The sequence below is a fragment of the Bos taurus genome, chromosome 8 (genome assembly GCF_002263795.3).
Source record: "Bos taurus isolate L1 Dominette 01449 registration number 42190680 breed Hereford chromosome 8, ARS-UCD2.0, whole genome shotgun sequence".
NCBI classification, from domain to species: domain Eukaryota; kingdom Metazoa; phylum Chordata; class Mammalia; order Artiodactyla; family Bovidae; genus Bos; species Bos taurus.
In genome coordinates, this window is record NC_037335.1 from 38,141,949 (window position 1) to 38,159,773 (window position 17,825).

The window sequence follows — 17,825 nt, forward strand, 5'->3', positions numbered from 1 at the left end:
GGGCGCGCGCGTCGTCACGTGACCGCTGGGGCCCGGCACTTGGTGGGTCACGTGAACTTCCAAACAGCTTAAAGGTGCCAAGCACCTTCTTGCTTCGGCTTAATCTTTCGCACAGTTCTTAGGCTAGGTTCGCTCGCCGCCGCGCTTCGTGTTTTCGGGAAAGGAACATGTCCTCTTTTGCCCAGAAGGGGAAGATACTTGAGCAGAAGGAAGAGACAGGTGCACAAAACCTTGCCTGGGAGCGCGTACCGGGTTCCTGCAGGGTTGGACCTGATGAAGTCCACGCGCCACACGTCGCCCAGGGCTCCGCCGCGGGCCTATGGCGGTCCCCGGCGCGCAGACGTCAGAGTGGCGTTGCCATGGGTGGGGCCTTGCAATGCCCAGAGGAGCCTGGCTAGGATGTTTCGGCTTGCTGCTGGGCAGCAATGACAGGGTTTTATGGCTGAGACTTCTGAGCCTCTAGACCGACATGGGAGGTCCCAAGTAGGCTAAAGGTGTCTGCCTGCCAACCCCTTAACAAGTAACTCAAGCAAGAAGCTTGTTATTAGCCGAGAGGAGTCAAACTGTCCCGTAATTCAGTCACCTGCGCGGAACAAGTCCCACCCGGCGCAGGTGTGCTCTTGAGTTGAAGAGTCCCGAGGTGACCCCAATAGGAATTAGGAATGGAGGTCACTCAGATACATAGGATGACAGCAGTATGGCCTGAATTGTAACAGGAAGTTCAAGTGCCTCCGGACCCCTCAGAAAGTAGTTAAACTAGCTTGCTACATACAACTTGTTACTCCTGAGCTGTACCTCTGCCTTACAAGATGTGCGGAAGAACCACACAGACCTTAATTAAGCGTTTGCACTACCAAAGACAGATGGCTGAGTACCAGGTGTTTTGCAAAGCTGAACAATTTTTTTTTTTTTTTTTAACTTCCTGTAGAGACTCCAGCTGGGTCCCCTGTGGCGTTTCTCCTAACGTCCGGCTAAGATTGGGCGGAACCTTACACTTCTGAGCACACTTGGGCTGTCTTATATGCTGTGTTTTCTACTGCAATCCACTGATTTTTGCTTTTTAAAATATCTGAACAGGTGCATTTACCGCACCCTGGAAGTTTTTTTCTCACCGGAAGGAGCACTGCAAAGGCAGGTGAAATATGGGTCATTAAGTAAAGCTAATGGGATTATTGGGTCACCACGTTTCTTTAGTCATTAAATTTGAAACAAGGTTTAGGCTCCATTACCCACATAGGTACACGTCTGAACTTCCCTAACATGTAAACTCAACTGGGATTTCTCCAACTGTGTATACTATGAGGACCACAACCTTCCTTACAAGTCAATTGTATATGCTAAAACAATAACAGTCATTTAGGGCTTACTGTGAACTTGATATTTGTTTAAAGAGCTTCACATATATTAACAAAATTAATCTTTATAATCCTGCAGTGAATAGGTATTATCTCCTTGTTACAGATATGAAAACTGAACTGAGATTAGGAAACAGCTACTAAACACCGGGGTCCTTGGAAGCCATATACTGCATTGGACTAGGAACCTAGTACACCAAATTAAAAGTCTGGAAACCTGAATTCCAGTCCGTTCACAATTTGAAGACAGGTAATATTCCACAAATAACATTTGTTGAACACAGTAAATCAAGACTGCTTTTTTTTAATCTGAAAAATGAGGGTGACATACCAGCTTTGCTAATTTTGAGAATTTTTGAACATTAAAGAAGGTGATGTACAATGTCAAAATACTTCAAAAGCTGAAAAGCATTGAATCTATTAATATTAAGCGCTTTAGTTTTGGAAACTGAATTCAGCCTACTAGAAAATCAACTGGATTCATGTCACAGAAGACAATGTTGTGTCTTTTTTTTTTTTTTTCTCTCTTGTTGCAGAGTGTCTTCCAATCACCAGATACTGAGCAAACTGGGAATGGAATGGGTACCTCTGCCAGGCTTGCTTTCCCTCCCGACTCCGAAGCTGGCAGAATACAAGCCATTCTCCAGATGCGATCCTGGGAGGTTTGTTGTGTCTTTCTTATACTGAAATACCTCTATTGTAAATTATAATGAAAATTAAAATTTTAGCCATATAGTAGGTTAATTTATTTGGGTGAAATTAAAAATGCCAGTTGTAATAAGATGGAGTTTGTATGATGGAAACATAGATTTTCTTTGAAGCTTATGTTATGTAAACTACTGTTCACCTCAGAGACAATACTAGTAAATTTTTTAAATATGTATAATGCAGCAAATTGATAAATTGATACACTACTAAATAATATAGTCTAATTTTAAATATATTTAAGTCCATTCGACCTTTGAAAATATAAAGTATTAAATAACTAATACTCATTAATGTTTCTATTTATCATTATCACATACATGTCTGTTACTTATATAGGTACAATACAAACCAACCAATACTAGATGTTTAGATGATTTTTTAAAGTGTTAGTGACTATGATAGTGAGTACCTAACAAAATTAGAAATCTTGGTAGCTGTTCTCTGTGTCCTGTGTTCTGAAGCTCAGATCAATTTATCTCTTATGAGGATTATTAAAGAAGTCTCCTAATGATCTCCCTACTTCCAATGCATTCTCCACCCATCCCGTACCCCTGCAACCCATCTTCTGTACTGCAAGTCAAAATTATCCTCCTGAAATAAAAACTGGATCATGATTCCACCCAACTGAAACACCTCACTAATTTCTTATCATTAACAAAGCTTTTCAGTCTGAGTCGCAATGGCCAAAAAGAATATGGTGACCAAGGATGTGGGGATAGACACTGAAGTGAGTCAAACCTCTGTATAAGCTAAATATTCAATCAGGTTGGATACCATTATGTCTTAATAAAAGACACCTAAAATTACCACTTAAAATATTTAATTTTCCTTTTAAATATTTGAATAAAATTAAAGTTTGGGGGTGATATGTCATTTTTTTCCCTAGGCCTCCAGTTCTGTGTGTGTTTCATAAGGTGGGGGACTGGGGGAACAAATGAGGTAGTTTATGTTTTCTCTCACATCAAGGAAAACATTGGAACTTATTTTATGACATCTAATCATAACACAATAAAAAAATATTTATTTTTCCAAATAAAAATAAAACTACATACCTAAACCGAAGTTGCAAACTCAGTATATATAGTTGTCAGTTTCAATCAATCCTTTTTATTATGTATTATTGTTATTATTGCTGTTTGTACTGTTTTATGTTATTTGTACAGGCTTTGGATAATGATACAGCTATGAATAGGACAGAAGTGGCCTTCCTCTCATGGAACACACAATAAAGCCAGTGAGATACCAACATGCATCTACAGAAATGGCTAAAAATAAAAACTGACAAACACTGGTGACAGTGTGGGGGAACAGAAACACCAGTAGAAATATAGGCTTCCCTGGTGGCTCAAGAGGGTAAAGCGTCTGCCTGCAACGCAGGAGACCTGGGTTCGATCCCTGGGTTGGGAAGATCCCCTGGAGAAGGAAATGGCAACCCACTCCAGTATTCTTGCCTGGAGGATCCCATGGACGGAGGAGCCTGGTAGGCTACAGTTCATTGGGTCACAAAGAGTCAGACACGACTGAGCGACTTCACTTTCACTTTCATGCATCAAACACATACACAGAAAGTTTTATAGCATTACCCATGAGGCTCAAGCAGGGACCCAAAAATCTATTAGCAGTTAAGTAGAGATGTAAATGTCAGTACAGTTCTACAATGGAAAACTATCCAGCAATAAAAATAAATGAATTATTGCTACCCATAACAGAATGGCTAAATCTCACAAATAAAATGGTAAGTGAAAGAAGCCAGACCCAGAAGAATACATGCTGTGTTACTCCAGCATGTATTCTACTTTTAAGCATCCATCTAGTTTTAAATGTGTTTCTATAACATTTAAAAGTAGATAAAACTATTCTATGGTGTTAGAAGTCAAAATAATGGTTACCTTTGAGAAGAAAGGGATGGAACAATTGGGGAGGGGAAAGGAACTTCTGGGGTGCTGCTTATGTTCTGTTTTTTAACCTGGATGATAATAATTGTATAATTCATCAAGCTGTACACTTATGGTTTGGTTTATGCATTTTATATGTGACATTTAAAATTTAAAGATTTTCAAATATTTAGTATGTTAATTTTTATATATTTTTCTAATTTTTGTGTATTTGTTATAGCAATTTTCTTACCCATTTTGACAAATGGACTTTCCAGGTTGATTTAACTTGCTAAACAAAGGGTAAAACTTCTGAACCTTCCCCTTCCTATTGAACGAAATTTTTTGTTGATTAGAAAGAGGAAAACATGAAGGGAAAAACAAATGAAAAGGAGACCAAGCTACTTTTTCTATTGACCCTTAAGAATCTCTGTAACTGAAGGAGTTTTCTTTTTTTGTTTCCTTTACTTGGGTAGTTTTATCAGGGTTGTCAGTAACTCACTATGAAAGGTAATACTCCATTACAATAATTATGTTAGTTTAATTTTTTTAAGCTTTCTCAACCATATTATATCTCAGCCCTATATATACTGATATTTCAAACCCTTTTTAGTTGCAGGCAAACAATATACAGGCATACCTTGGAGAAAATGTGGGGACTGTTCCAGAGCCTGCAATAAAGTGAGTCAAATGAATTTTTTGGTTTCCTAGTGTATATAAAAGTTATGTTTACACTATACTGTAGTCTATTAAGTATGCGATGTCATTATGTCTTTAAAATGTACAGACTCTAATTTAAAAATACTTTATTGCTAAAAAATGCTACCCATCATCTGAGCCTTTAGTAAGTTGTAAATTTTTTACTGGTAGAAGGTCTTGCCTCAGTGTTGATGGCTACTGACCGATCAGAGTGGTGAGTGCTGAAGGTTGGGGTGGCTGTGGCAATTCCTTTATATAAGACAACAATAAACTTTGTCACATCAAATGATTCTTCCTTTCACAAATAATTTCTCTGTAGCATGCAAGCCTCTTTGATAGCATTTTACCCGCAGTAGAACTTCTTCCAAAATTAGAGTCAATCCTCACAAATGCTACCACTGCTTTACCAACTAAGTTTATGTACTAATATAAATCCTTTGTTGTCATTTTAACAATCTTCACAGCACCTTTCTCCAGAGTAGATTCCATCTCAACAACCCACTTTCTTTGTTCATCTGTAAGAAGTGACTCCTTATCCATTCAAGTTTCATCATGAGGTTACAGCAATTCACCGACATCTTCAGGCTCCACTTCTAATTCTAGTTCCTTTACTATTTCCCAGCACTACACCTGCAGTTCCTTCTTCCACTGAAGTCTTAAACCTCTCAAAGTCATCCATGAGGGGTGGAATAAAATTCTTCCAAATTCCCTTAATGTTGATCGTTTGACCTCTTCCCATGAATCTCAAATGTTCTTGATGGCATCTAGAATGCTTGATCTTTTTGAGAAGGCTTTCCATGAGTCGACTTTGTCCAGATCCATCATAGGATAACTATTACCACAATAGCTTATGAAATGTATTTCTTAAATAATAAGACTTGAAAGTCAAAATGACTCCTTCATCCATGGGCTACAGGACAGATGTCATGTCAGCAGGCATGAAAACAACACTAATCTCGTTGTACCCCTGGATCAGAGCCCTTGGGTGCTCAGGTACATTGTCCATGAACAACAATATTTTGAAAGTAATCTGTTTTCTGAGCAGTAGGTCTCCACAGTGGGCTTAAAACATTTAGTCAACCATCTTGTAAACAGATGGGCTGCCAACCAGGCTTTCTTTTTCCATTTATACAGCACAGGCAGAGTAGATTTTGCATAATTCTTAAGGGCCCTAGGATTTTCTACATGGTAAATGAGCATTGGCTTTAACTTCAAGTTACTAGCCACATTAGCTCCTACTAAGGGAGTCATTCTCTCCTTTGAAGCTTTGAAGCCAGCCATTGACTTCTGCTTATTAGCTATAAAAGTCTAGATGACATTTTCCATTGTAAGGCTGTTTCATCTACCTTGAAAATTTGTTTAGTGTAACCACCTTCATCTTAGCTACATCTGAGTAACTTGCTGCAGCTTCTACATCAGCACTTACTGCTTTGCTTTGTACTTTTATGAGATGACTTCTTTCCTTAAACCTCATGAATCAACCTCTGCTAGCTTCAAATTTTTCTACTGTAACTTTCTCACCTCTCTCAGCTTTCATGGAATTGAAGAGAATTGGGGCCTTGCTCTGGATTAAGCTCTGGTTTAAGGGAATATTGTGGCTGGTTTGATCTTCCTTCCAGACCACTCAAACTTTCTCCATATCAGCAAAAAGGCTGCTTCACTTTATCATGTGTGTGTTCACTAGCATAGCACTTTTAAGTTCCTTCAAGAACTTTTTCTTCACATTCACAACTTGGCTAACTACTTTGCTTGAGAGTCCTACCTTTTGGCCTATCTTAGCTTTTGACATGCCTTCCTCATTGAGCTTAGTCTTTTCTAATATTTTATTTAAAAAGACACACAGTTCTTCCTTTCACTTGAATACTTAAAGACCATTGTAGGGTTATTAATTGGTCTAATTTGAACAGTGTTTTGTCTCAGGAAGTAGGGAGGCCCAAGGAGAGGAAGAGAGAAGGGAGGACAGTGAAGTAGTCAGAACACACACAACATTTATCAACTGTTTGCCATCCTATATGGGGATGTGGTTTGTGGTGCCCCAAAACAATTATAACAGTAACATCAAAGATCACTTATCACAGGTCATCATAACAAATACAAAAATAAAAAATTCAAAATATTATGAGAATTACCAACATGCAACACAGAGACACAAAGGGAGCAAATTTTATTGGAAAAATGGTATCCATAGACTTGCTCAATGCAGAGTTTCCACAAACCTTCAGTTTGTAAAAACTGCATTATCTACAAAGCACAATAAAACAAGGTATGTGCTTTTAATTGTTTTTAAATATAAAGGGGGATGATTTAAAAATATTTTTTCTCCTAAGTTTGTTGACATCACTTCTGGTTAATAAGGAAAACAGCAGGTCCATTTCTGATAGCATATGACAATACCATGTGCATGTCAGTCAACTGCTTTGGTGTATAAGCCAGAGGTTTAATGGAAGAAGGTGTATTGCTTTACATTGTAAACCCCAGAAAAAATTATGTGGAGTAATAAGTCTATCTTATATTTAGCCATTAAATACCATATAATTTCCAATGTATTGGAGTGCATCTGATTTATTACATCAATCTGTGGAGAAGAACTATTAATTCACTCATTCAAGCTTTATTGAAATATCCTAGGAAATGGCACTCTGGTATGAATTATACAAACAAAATGTTCTACTTGGTGGAGAAATTGTCCCTGACAAAATCAGAAACAAATTCTGCTTTTTTAAAAATACATGTACATATTTGAACTAAGTGTCATCATAAGTTAATACTTACTTTCCACCAAAAAAAAAAAAAAATGCTTAGGGATCTTCAGCAAGTTAATTTTAACTGAAATACTTTTGTTTATATATTTTTTAAGTGCTCACTCCCACTGTGGAAAACTGGCATTGCCTGTTAAAGTTGAACATATGCATACCCTGTGACCCAGAAATTTCTCCTCCCCTCAGTCTGCATGTATATATAGATCAAAATACATGTTAAGAGAAGCATTATTTGTAATTAGCAAAATCATATTACTAAAGATAAAAGGGAAAGGTCAGGATTTATAGGTTTAATAACCATAGAACAAGCCATATATTTCAGGTAGAGGCCAGGTAAGATACTTCTAGGCCTCAGGTGGAGCCACAAATAAAAGGTAGAAGAAAAGTTTTAGGCCCATGAAGTCCCTGTGGTGGGAAAATGTGGTCAAAACCAACCAGGAGAAGACAGAAGTTCTGCTAGTAGTAAGCTTGTGATGGGTGAACCTGAGAGGGGTTGAGATTTGTACCAGAGTCAACAAAGACATCTACTGTGGTGAAAGGGGAGGAATTTAGGGGAATATTAACTGGCACCATATCAGGGTCCCAGTCTAAGTACACCTCTTCCATAATGATCATAAAGTACTTGTAATTTCACAGGATATCCTGAATCACTAACAGGTATAAACTTAAAAGATCCTTTCATTGAGAGAGACATCAGATATGCTACTGCTACTTTTATAGTCTCTGATTATAATAGAAATTAAAGGATTCTGCATCTTAGAAATGAAACTGTGTATATTAATTTGGAAGAGACCACAAAATGTTGCTCTAACAATACTTGGTTTTCACAGCATTGTTGCTGTTCAGTCACTAAGTCATGTCCAGCTCTTTGCCACTCTGTGGGCTGCAGCACGCCAGGCTTCTCTGTCCTCCACTATCTCCCAGAGCTTGCTCAAACTCATGTCGATTGAGTTGGTGATGCTATCTAACCATCTCAAACTCAAGCCCCTTTCTCCTTTTGCCTTCCATCTTTCCCAGCACCAGGCCTTCCGTCTTTCCCAATGAGTCAGCTCTTTACATCAGGTGGCCAAAGTGTTGGATATTCAGCTTCAGCATCAGTTCTTCCAATGAATATTCAGGGTTGATTTCCTTTAGGATTGACTGGTTTGATCTCCTTGAAGTCTAAGGAACTCTCAAGAGTCTTCTCCAGCCCCATAATTCAGAAGAATCAATTCTTCTGTGCTCAGCCTTCTTTATGCTCCAACTCTCAAATCTGTACATGACTACTGGAAAAACCATAGTTTTGACTATATGGACCTTCACTGGCAAAGTGATGTCTCTGCTTTTCAATATGTTGTCTAGGTCTGTTTTAAATTTTCTTCAGGAGCAAGCATCTTTTAATTTCATGACTGCAGTCACTGTCCACAGTGATTCTGGAGCCCAAGAAAATAAAATGTCACTGCTTCCACCTTTTCCTCTTCTATTTGCCATGAAGTGATGGGACTAGATGCCATGATGTTAGCTTTTTGAATGCTGAGTTTCAAGCCAGTTTTTTCACTCTTCCTCTTTCACCCTTATAAAGAGGTTCTTTAGTCCCTCTTCACTTTCTGCCATTAGAGCAGTATTGTCTGCATATCTGAGGTTGTTGATATTTTTCCTGGCAATCTTGATTCCAGCTTGTGATCTGGCATTTCGTATGATGAACTCTGCATAGACATTAAATAAGTAGAGTGACAATATACAGCCTTGTCATACTCCTTTCCCAATTTGGAACCAGTCAGTTGTTCCACCTCCGGTTCTAATTGTTGCTTCTTGACCTGCATACAGGTTTCTCAGGAGATAGGTAAGGTTGTCTAGTACTCCCGTCTCTGTAAGAATCTTCCACAGTTTGCTGTGAACCACATAATCAAAGGCTTTCACATAGTCAATGAAGCAGAAATAGATGTTTTTCTGGAGAAATGCATATTAGCCATTTGATCTCCAGTTCCTCTGCCTTTTCTAAATTCACCTGGTACATCTGGAAGTTCTCAGTTCACATACTGCTAAAGCTGAGCTTAAAGGATTTTGAGCATAACCTAGTGAGGATGTGAAATGAGTGCAACTGTACAGTAGTTTGAACATTCTTTGGCATTGCTCTTCTTTGTGATTGGAATGAAAACTGACTGTTCCAGTCCTGTGACCACTGATGAGTTTTCTAAATCTGCACGTATTGAATGCAGCACTTTAACAGCATCATCCTTTAGGATTTTTAAATACCTCAGCTGGAATTCTGTCACTTCTACTAGCATTACCAATCTTTTAAAAACTCATTCCTCTATTAAGTTCTCTCTCAGAAAGGTGGTTTGCTTCATCTCTCCAGCAATAGCGTTTTCAGTATCACAAAGATAAAAAAATCATAGGCTTTTTTTCTGCAGAACAAAATTCTGCCTTATAAGGTATTTTCATATTCTATAGTTTCCCTCTACTTTATCAAACTCACTGAATTTAAAATATTAAATTTTAATATTTCTGTTCCTCTGAACCTGACTGCTCCTAATCTTTCTTTTATGCTCAAATATTTCCAGCAAGAAATTCTGTCTGATCAATGAGTTCAGTTTTTGGCTTGAAGCTTTATATTTCCTAGGGACTTTGCACAGTCTACAGTGATCAAGTATCCTGTTCACCTTCCTTAAGTGCTCTTCCAATCATGCATAACTGATCTCTCATAACTCAGATAAAGTTGTAAATGGTTTCTCTCCTTAAACTGTTAAAATAGCTTGGGTCCCGGCAGGGTCAGCCGACGGGGGAAGAGCACGTGTCTGTGCTGGAGAAAGAGGAAAATCTCCCTAGAGGTCTTGAAACCCCCAGGGAGTGGAGGCCCCAGTCGTGGAGCCCTGCAGTATATATGTGGTAACACCATGTCTGTGCCCCTGCTCACCAACGCTGCCACTGTGTCTGGAGCTGAGCAGGGAACAGCTGAGGTTATTTTTTTAAATGGACTCGGAGACACGGCACAGCTGGGCTGACGCCCTCTCCACCATCCGGCTCCCTCACCTCAAGTACATCTGCCCTCATGCACTCCTGGTTTGGCCTGATGGGGCTGAATTTAGATGCGCCAGAGGATGAGGCTGGCATCAAGAAAGCAACAGAGAATATCAAGGCCTTGATTGAGCATGAGATGAAGAATGGGATCCCTGCCAATCGGATCGTCCTGGGACGCTTTTCACAGGGTGGAGCTTTGTCCCTCTACACAGCCCTCACCTGCTCACACCCTCTGGCTGGCACTGTGGCATTGAGCTGTTGGCTACCTCTGCATCGGGCCTCCCCCCAGGCAGCCAATGGTAGTGCCAAAGACCTGACCATCCTTCAGTGCCGAGGGGAGCTGGACCCCATGGTTCCTGTACGGTTTGGGGCCCTGACAGCCGAGAAGCTCTGGTCCATTGTCACACCTGCCAGGGTCCAGTTCAAGAAGTACCCAGGTGTCACGCATAGCCCCTGTCCTCAGGAGATGGCAGCTGTGAAGAAGTTTCTCGAGAAGCTGCTGCCTCCTGTCTAACCAGAGTTGCTGTCCTCCAGCACAGTCCCCCTGCTAACACGGGACTCAGCATGCATGGCACAGTCTTGGATCTGAACCAGTCGAGCCCCTTTCTCACCCTTCTGGACCCATCCTCTTCCCACAGGCCTCTGGGGCAGACAGGTCAAAGCCTGGCCAGGCCCTCCTTCCTGGTTTCTGCCCCCTGGCTGTCTGCCGCTGGGGGTGGGCTGCTTTCTTATCCCATTTCCCTGGAGGTGGGGCCCTCCCTGCAGCAGCAGTATTGGAGGGGCAGCAGGCAGCGGGAGAAAGGGGCCCAGCCACTGACCCACTCACTCAGGACCTCACTCAGTAGTGCTGCTTTGGGCCCTCTCCGGTGACCTCAGGGTTTGGCCCATGGGGCCCTCCCAAGCCCCACCTCCTACCCTCCCCCGCCGCCCCCCCCTCCCCGACCCCACCCCGCAACTGATTCTGCCCAGATAATCGTGTCTCCTGCTTCCATTCCAGCTGCTTCTCAATCATGAATGTGTCCATGGCCCGACCTCTGGCTGCTGTGGGCTCCCTGCCCCTGCGCAGGAGTGCGGGTTAGGGGGATGAGTCTTTCGAGGAAGCCTCACCTGATGTGGGGGCTGGGCCCTGCCTCGCCATTACCCTCTGTTCCCACAGGCCTGGAGCCTACAGGGCTGGACTGAGGCTCAAGGTCTCCCCCAGCTGCTTCACCCCACATTGTCCCCACTCTAGATCTGGGGGAGCTGGGGAGGAGTCTTCTGTTCCATGAAGTTTTGGGTGTTTTTCTTGTTGTGTCCTGGATTCCAATAAAATTAAAGAAATTGCTTCAACTCTCAAAAAAAAAAAAAAAAAAAAAGCTTGGATCTTTGTTATATTCATTCTCTGTTATAAGTTGTAAAATATGACCACAGATTTCTCCCATGCGCCTATGCAATGACTACTCTTCCTTCCATCAAGAGGTTATCTATTTCCCCACTCTTTGCATCTGGACTCTTACTGTAACTTGATTTAATCTGCAGAATGTGGTAAAAATGTTCTGTGACTTCCAAAACCAGATCTTAAGAGACAGTGCAGCTTCTCCTTTCACCTTATTATGCTGCTACCCTGAGACCATCAAAAAAGGAAGCCAGCCTAACCTTTTAGAGAATAACAGTCACATGGGAAAGAAACTAAGCTCCCAGTGGACACCACCAAATGTCAGACATGTGAATGAAGCTACCTTGATCTTCCAGCCCAACTATCTTTCAGTTCAGCCATCTTTCAGCTGAATGTTTCTGTACCAGTTAACTCAGGTAAAACCAGCAGATAAACTGTCGACCCATCCAGAGTATCATTTAAAAATAATATTAAATCATTGCTGCTTTAAGCTACTAACTTTTGGAGTTATTTATTATGCCACAATAGATAATTGATAGTATATATTTTTTTTTCACTCTCTCACCTTGGTGATCCTCTGCCCCTCCATTATTTAATTCAGAAAATACCATTTATTTTCTTTTTTTTTGGCTTCAGTTTCAGAACTGATCTGCTCATAATTGATCTGTGCAAAGCAATTATTCAAAACTTTAGCATCGTCACTTTTATGATCAAGAGATCCTTTCCTCTCTTTTGGAGACCTCTGATGTACTTTCAGTTTTTCCTGCTTTGCTTATTTCAACTTATTCTTCCTGTCACATGACAGAATACACTTAACTTTCTCTTTAAGTAGTTTTCCTTCATTAAGAGATATCTTATCTCTTCTAAAAGTAGCTTGTGCTTAGTCATATCTGACTCTGTCACCCCAGGAACCATAGCCCACCAGGCTCCTCTGTCCATGGGATTCCCCAGGCAAGAAAACTGGAGTGGGTTGCTATTTCCTTCTCCAGGGGATTTCCCCAACCCAGGCATTGAACCCACATCTCCTCTGTCTCTTGCATTGCAGGCAGATTCTTTACTGCTGAGGCACCAGGGAAGTTCTCCTCTAAAAGGAATACTAAATTCTTCCTCAGCATTTTTCTATAAATTTAAAACTTTTGTACAGATTTCTTTATATTTTTGTCTTAGTTTACACCATAACAAGCATATTGTTCACTGGATTTAGATTACTTGCTAAATGTTTCCTGATTTTATCTAGCCCCTTCATCAGAGAGATTCACTTCTATTTTCTTGGCTGTCCTCTTCAAGTGAGTCCTTAGCTTGTGAGGCTATTGATGTTCCAGTATCTTTTCAGAAGCTTCTGGTTTTTTCCTTTCAAGTAAGTGTATCCTTCTCAGCAATTCGTGTTTAGTTACTTGGTATATTCTGTTCCTTTTTGGAAATAGCACAGCATCCCAGGACATCCCCTATAAATTCTGCAGGTCATTGTCTAGTTTACTATAGCAGCACAGGTCTTGGTCTAATTCCCTAGGGCGCCTGTCTAAATCCTTCCAGAAAATAAAGGCCCTATTTCTAAGCTGTGATTGTTTTTGGAGCAGTGGTTCTCAAAGTTTGTTCCAGGAATTGGCAAGGTTAAAATTGTTTTCATTATAATACAGAAATCTTATTGGCCTTTTCTGCTGTCATTCACAATGGAGTTTTCTGAGGCGACAACTAGGAGTGATTTCATCACTGCTCTGAAGGCTAATGGAAAGGCAACTATATTATTGTATTTCAATATTTTTGTTTTAAAACCTGATATAATATCAATAAATGTCAGTGGGTAGACCCACAAAGACAATTTTCAAGAGTATTAAGGGGGTCGTAGGACCAAAACATTTAAGAACAGTATGAGAGAACATACCGTTAAGAAAGGCTGAATTTTCCTTAACTGTCAGTTCTTAGAATGCTCCTTTGACAAGTCCCTCCTGTGACACCCTTTCCTTCCTTAGGGCATTTGATCCAGCAGAAGGGTCCCAAACTGCTGCTGCAACTGCTCCCAAACATTAACGTACAGAGGAAAATTCTGCTTGAACCCACAATATTTCCACTGTTATACTGGCATAGGCCTATTTATCAATGGCTTATGAGCCATTGATAAACACCACATTATACTATTATACTGGCATATATACTGGCACGTTATACTGGCATTAAACTGTTATACTGGCATAGGCCTATTTATCAATGGCTTATGAACTAATTCTTGTTAAAGAAACACCACAGTTACAGAAGAGACTAACATTAGTTTACTTCCATTTTCCCACACCCCTCTTCATATTTGCCATATCTTTTGCCAAAGGTTCTCCATTCACCTGTTGCTTGGCAGACCTTAAACTCCTACTACTTTTTTAAGGAGGTCACATGTGAACTAGATTCTGGGTTCTTCCAGGTTTGGAAATAAGTTTTTCCAAAGACTGTCCATAATAAGACTGCAGAAGCCAGCCTACCTCCTCACCCTGCCCCACTCCACCCCTCCTCTTAGAGGTGACATTATTATTTTTTTTACATGATCAGACTTAGAAAGGATTTCACATCACTGAGTTTTTTAGCTACTAGTTCCACTCCCACAATTAAAAAAAAAAAAAGATTAGCTGCAGATTCTATATAGAAGGCAGAAAATTTTGTATTTTCCCTTGTTCTAACTTCCTGTAATTTAACAACAGCAAACAAAAGAACAAAATAAAATAACCATGAGACTAAAGGTGCAAACTCTGTGTAATCCTTGTAGCTCAGTAACTCAGTAAATGGGTATTCATTGAACCTACTTCATACTCTGAAATGTCAGAGATGCTGGTGATAGTTGTGTACAAGGTAGGTATGGCTTTGCCTACATAAAGTGCCTCAGTGATGCCTCTGAGAAGGCCAGAGTCCCCACCGATGACAAAAACCATTTCTGTTGACCTAATTTCATTAGCTGTACTTAAGAGGATTAATTATCTAGCAGCTGTACTGTTTAGTCTTCTTGATCCTTTGTTATTTTCATATTGGGAAATCTTTTGTCAGCACCATGTTTTCCACAAGAATATATTTTCATGAAATCTGTATCTAACGTTTGATGCTATTTCAGCTTCGTTTTCCTTTTTTTATTCCTAGACTTTGCATAAACTATTGGAGAACATCACACAGGCTCAAACTGAGGGACATTCTATAAAATCAAATGGGGTTAATTGCCTCCTAAAGCAACAAAGACAAAATACTTCATAGGATTTAAATCAGTCTCACAATATTATATTCCCAATACCTAGGATACAATTTAAATTACGTCACAAACGATGACATGAAAATCTCAGTTTACATGGGAATGAACAGATGTCAAAACAGAGATCACACAGATGCTGAAATTGTCTGATAAAAAATCTAAACCAGCTATTAATAAAAAGCTCCAAGTAAAGGCAAATACTCTGAAATGATTGGAAAGATAGAAACTTAGCAAAGAAATAGAAGATATAAAGAAAACCCAAAGAGAAGTTTTAGGGTGGGGAAATTAGGAAGATGGTGAGGAAATTAGGAAGACGGTGAGGCAATTGGTAAGATGTTGGTCAAAGGGCATAAATGTGCAGGTAGAAGATGGATAAATTCTGGGAACTGAATACACAGCATTGTGACTATAGTTAACAATACTGTATTATACACTTGAAAGTTTCTAAGAACTAGATCTTACATGTTCTCACCAGAAAAAAGAAATGAATATCATGTGGCATTAAGGAGGTATTAGCTAATGCTACAATGGTAATCATATTGCAATATTTAAGTGTATCAAATCTACACCTTAAACTAATACAATGTTATATGTCAATTATAGCTCAATGAAAAAAAAAGAAAAAAGTTAAGAAGACACTTTTAGATGCTCTTTTTATCAGGTTCTCTTGGGGAGCAGTTATTTCCCAGAGAGCAATAGTTCAAATATTCAAACAAAAAGAACTGAACTGGAGAAAAAGGAATACAAAAAATAAAATTAAAAAAACAAAAGAAACAAAACAGAATTATAATTTATCAAAAGGATGAAGCTAAAGGCTTCTGAGAATATATAATGAAATCTGAAATATAAAATGTTTCACTGAAGAAGTGAAACATTTTCCCCTAAAGTTTAAATTGCCCTTATGGGATGCATATATTTAAACATCTTAGAAGGGAGATTTAAACTTTGAGAAGAAACATATCCCAGTAGACATCTCAAAAGAAGTGAAAATTTAAATAACTAAAGAGAACCTGAGATAGATTCTTTACTACATTTGATGTTTTAAGTACATGTGCATAACTTCATGGCTAAAACCAGCTGTGACTGGCAAACAACTGCCAGTATCAGCACAACTGGGCAGTGAAGATGACTGTAAAATCTAGGGGAAAAGAATAATTAGCATTTCCAACCCAGTTACTAATGTAAAAGAAAAAAAATGCTAGAAGATAGTATCGTTCTTTAAATAAATTAGGCAAAAGTGGGTTTGTTTGTTTTTTTTAATTTAGAACTGAAAATATAACAACAACACAAAAAAATACCTTACAGAAGAATGTAACAGAAGAGTCATGAACTTGAGGACAGATCAATGGATACAATCTAAGTTGAACAACGGAGAAAAAAAAAAGATTCGCCCCCTGCCAAAAATGAACAGAACTTCATGCATCTGTGAACAATACATAAGGGCTAACATTCACTTCACTGGAGTTTCAGAAAGAGAGGAAAGAGTGCATTATTGTGTGTGTGTGTGTGTGTGTGTGTGTAAAATGGCAAAAAATTTACCAAATTTGGCAAGAAACAGTAAGCTATAGATTTAAGAAGGTCAGCAAACATGAAATAGGAACACAAATGAACTTGAATCAAAATACATTACAATCAAATTGCTGAATACTAAAGTAAAGTAAAAGACAAACACAATCTTGGAAACAGCCAGAGAATAACAATGCATTTGAATAACAGATTCAAATGACTGTGGAGGCAGAAGGAAGAATAACATTTTAAAGTGCCAAATAAAAAGATGTCAACTCAGAATTTCAAAATTCTATATCCAGTAAAAACATCCTTCAGAAATGGAGATGAAATAAAGACATGCTCAGATAAAAGGAAACAGAGAATTTTTTTGCAAAAAAAAAAAAAAAAATCTGCTCTAAAAAATTGCTAAAGAACATTCAGATGTGAGGAAAGTACTATCAGATGGATGTAAACAACATAATTCTAAATAATTCATAGGTCAAAAAGGAAATCTCAAATTAGAAAAGATTTTAATTTGAATGAAAATGAAATCTGAATAAAACTGGGAAGGAAACACTTTAAACTGAATGAAAATGAAAATATATTACAAAATTGGTGAAATTCAGCTACAGTAATGTTTAGGGGGAATTTTATAGCATTAAATACCTATATTAGAAAAGAAGAAAGCTTACATATCAACAATCTAAGACTCAAGAAAATTAAAGGAACTAGAAAAAGAACAAAATAAAGCCAAAGCAATCAGAAGAAATAATAACAGCAGAGATAAAATTGAAAACAGAAGAAAACAGAAAATTAATGAAACTAAAAGGTGGTAGGTCTTTGAAAAGATTAAAAAAAAAAAAACTAATAAATATCTAGCAAGATTGAAAAGAAAAAGAAAGAATTCCCTGTCAGTCCATTGGTTACAACTCTGAGCTTCCACTGAAGGGGCCCTGGCTTTCATCCCTGGTCAGTGAATTAAGATCCCTCATATGGCACAGTTCGGCCAAGAAAAAGAGAAGACATATCAATTACCAATATCAGAAATGAAAGAGGGGATTAATACTACATAGTGTATTAATACCACCATAGATGCTGGTACACTATTTCCAGCATCTCTCAAATTATAAAAGGCAGAATGGAGATGAAAGAGTGTGAGCTTTGGAGCTGACCAGTTCAGTTCAGTTCAGTTGCTCCGTCGTGTCCGACTCTTTGCAACCCCATGAATCGCAGCACACCAGGCCTCCCTGTCCATCACCAACTCCCGGAGTTCACTCAGACTCATGTCCATCCAGTCAGTGATGCCATCCAGCCATCTCATCCTCTGTTGTCCTCTTCTCCTCCTGC

General features: G+C 39.1%; 1 non-coding gene and 1 pseudogene across 1 annotated transcript; one reads left to right on the forward strand and one right to left on the reverse strand.

Moving 5' to 3' along the window:
• The first annotated feature begins 14 nt into the window (after positions 1 to 14).
• On the forward strand, positions 15 to 14,387 carry LOC100139891 (acyl-protein thioesterase 2-like; annotated as a pseudogene).
• LOC112447918 (small nucleolar RNA SNORA7) lies at positions 1,881 to 2,020 on the reverse strand. Its single transcript, XR_003036183.1, has one exon. It is a non-coding gene; the product is annotated as a small nucleolar RNA SNORA7 (small nucleolar RNA).
• Positions 14,388 to 17,825: the final 3,438 nt, after the last annotated feature.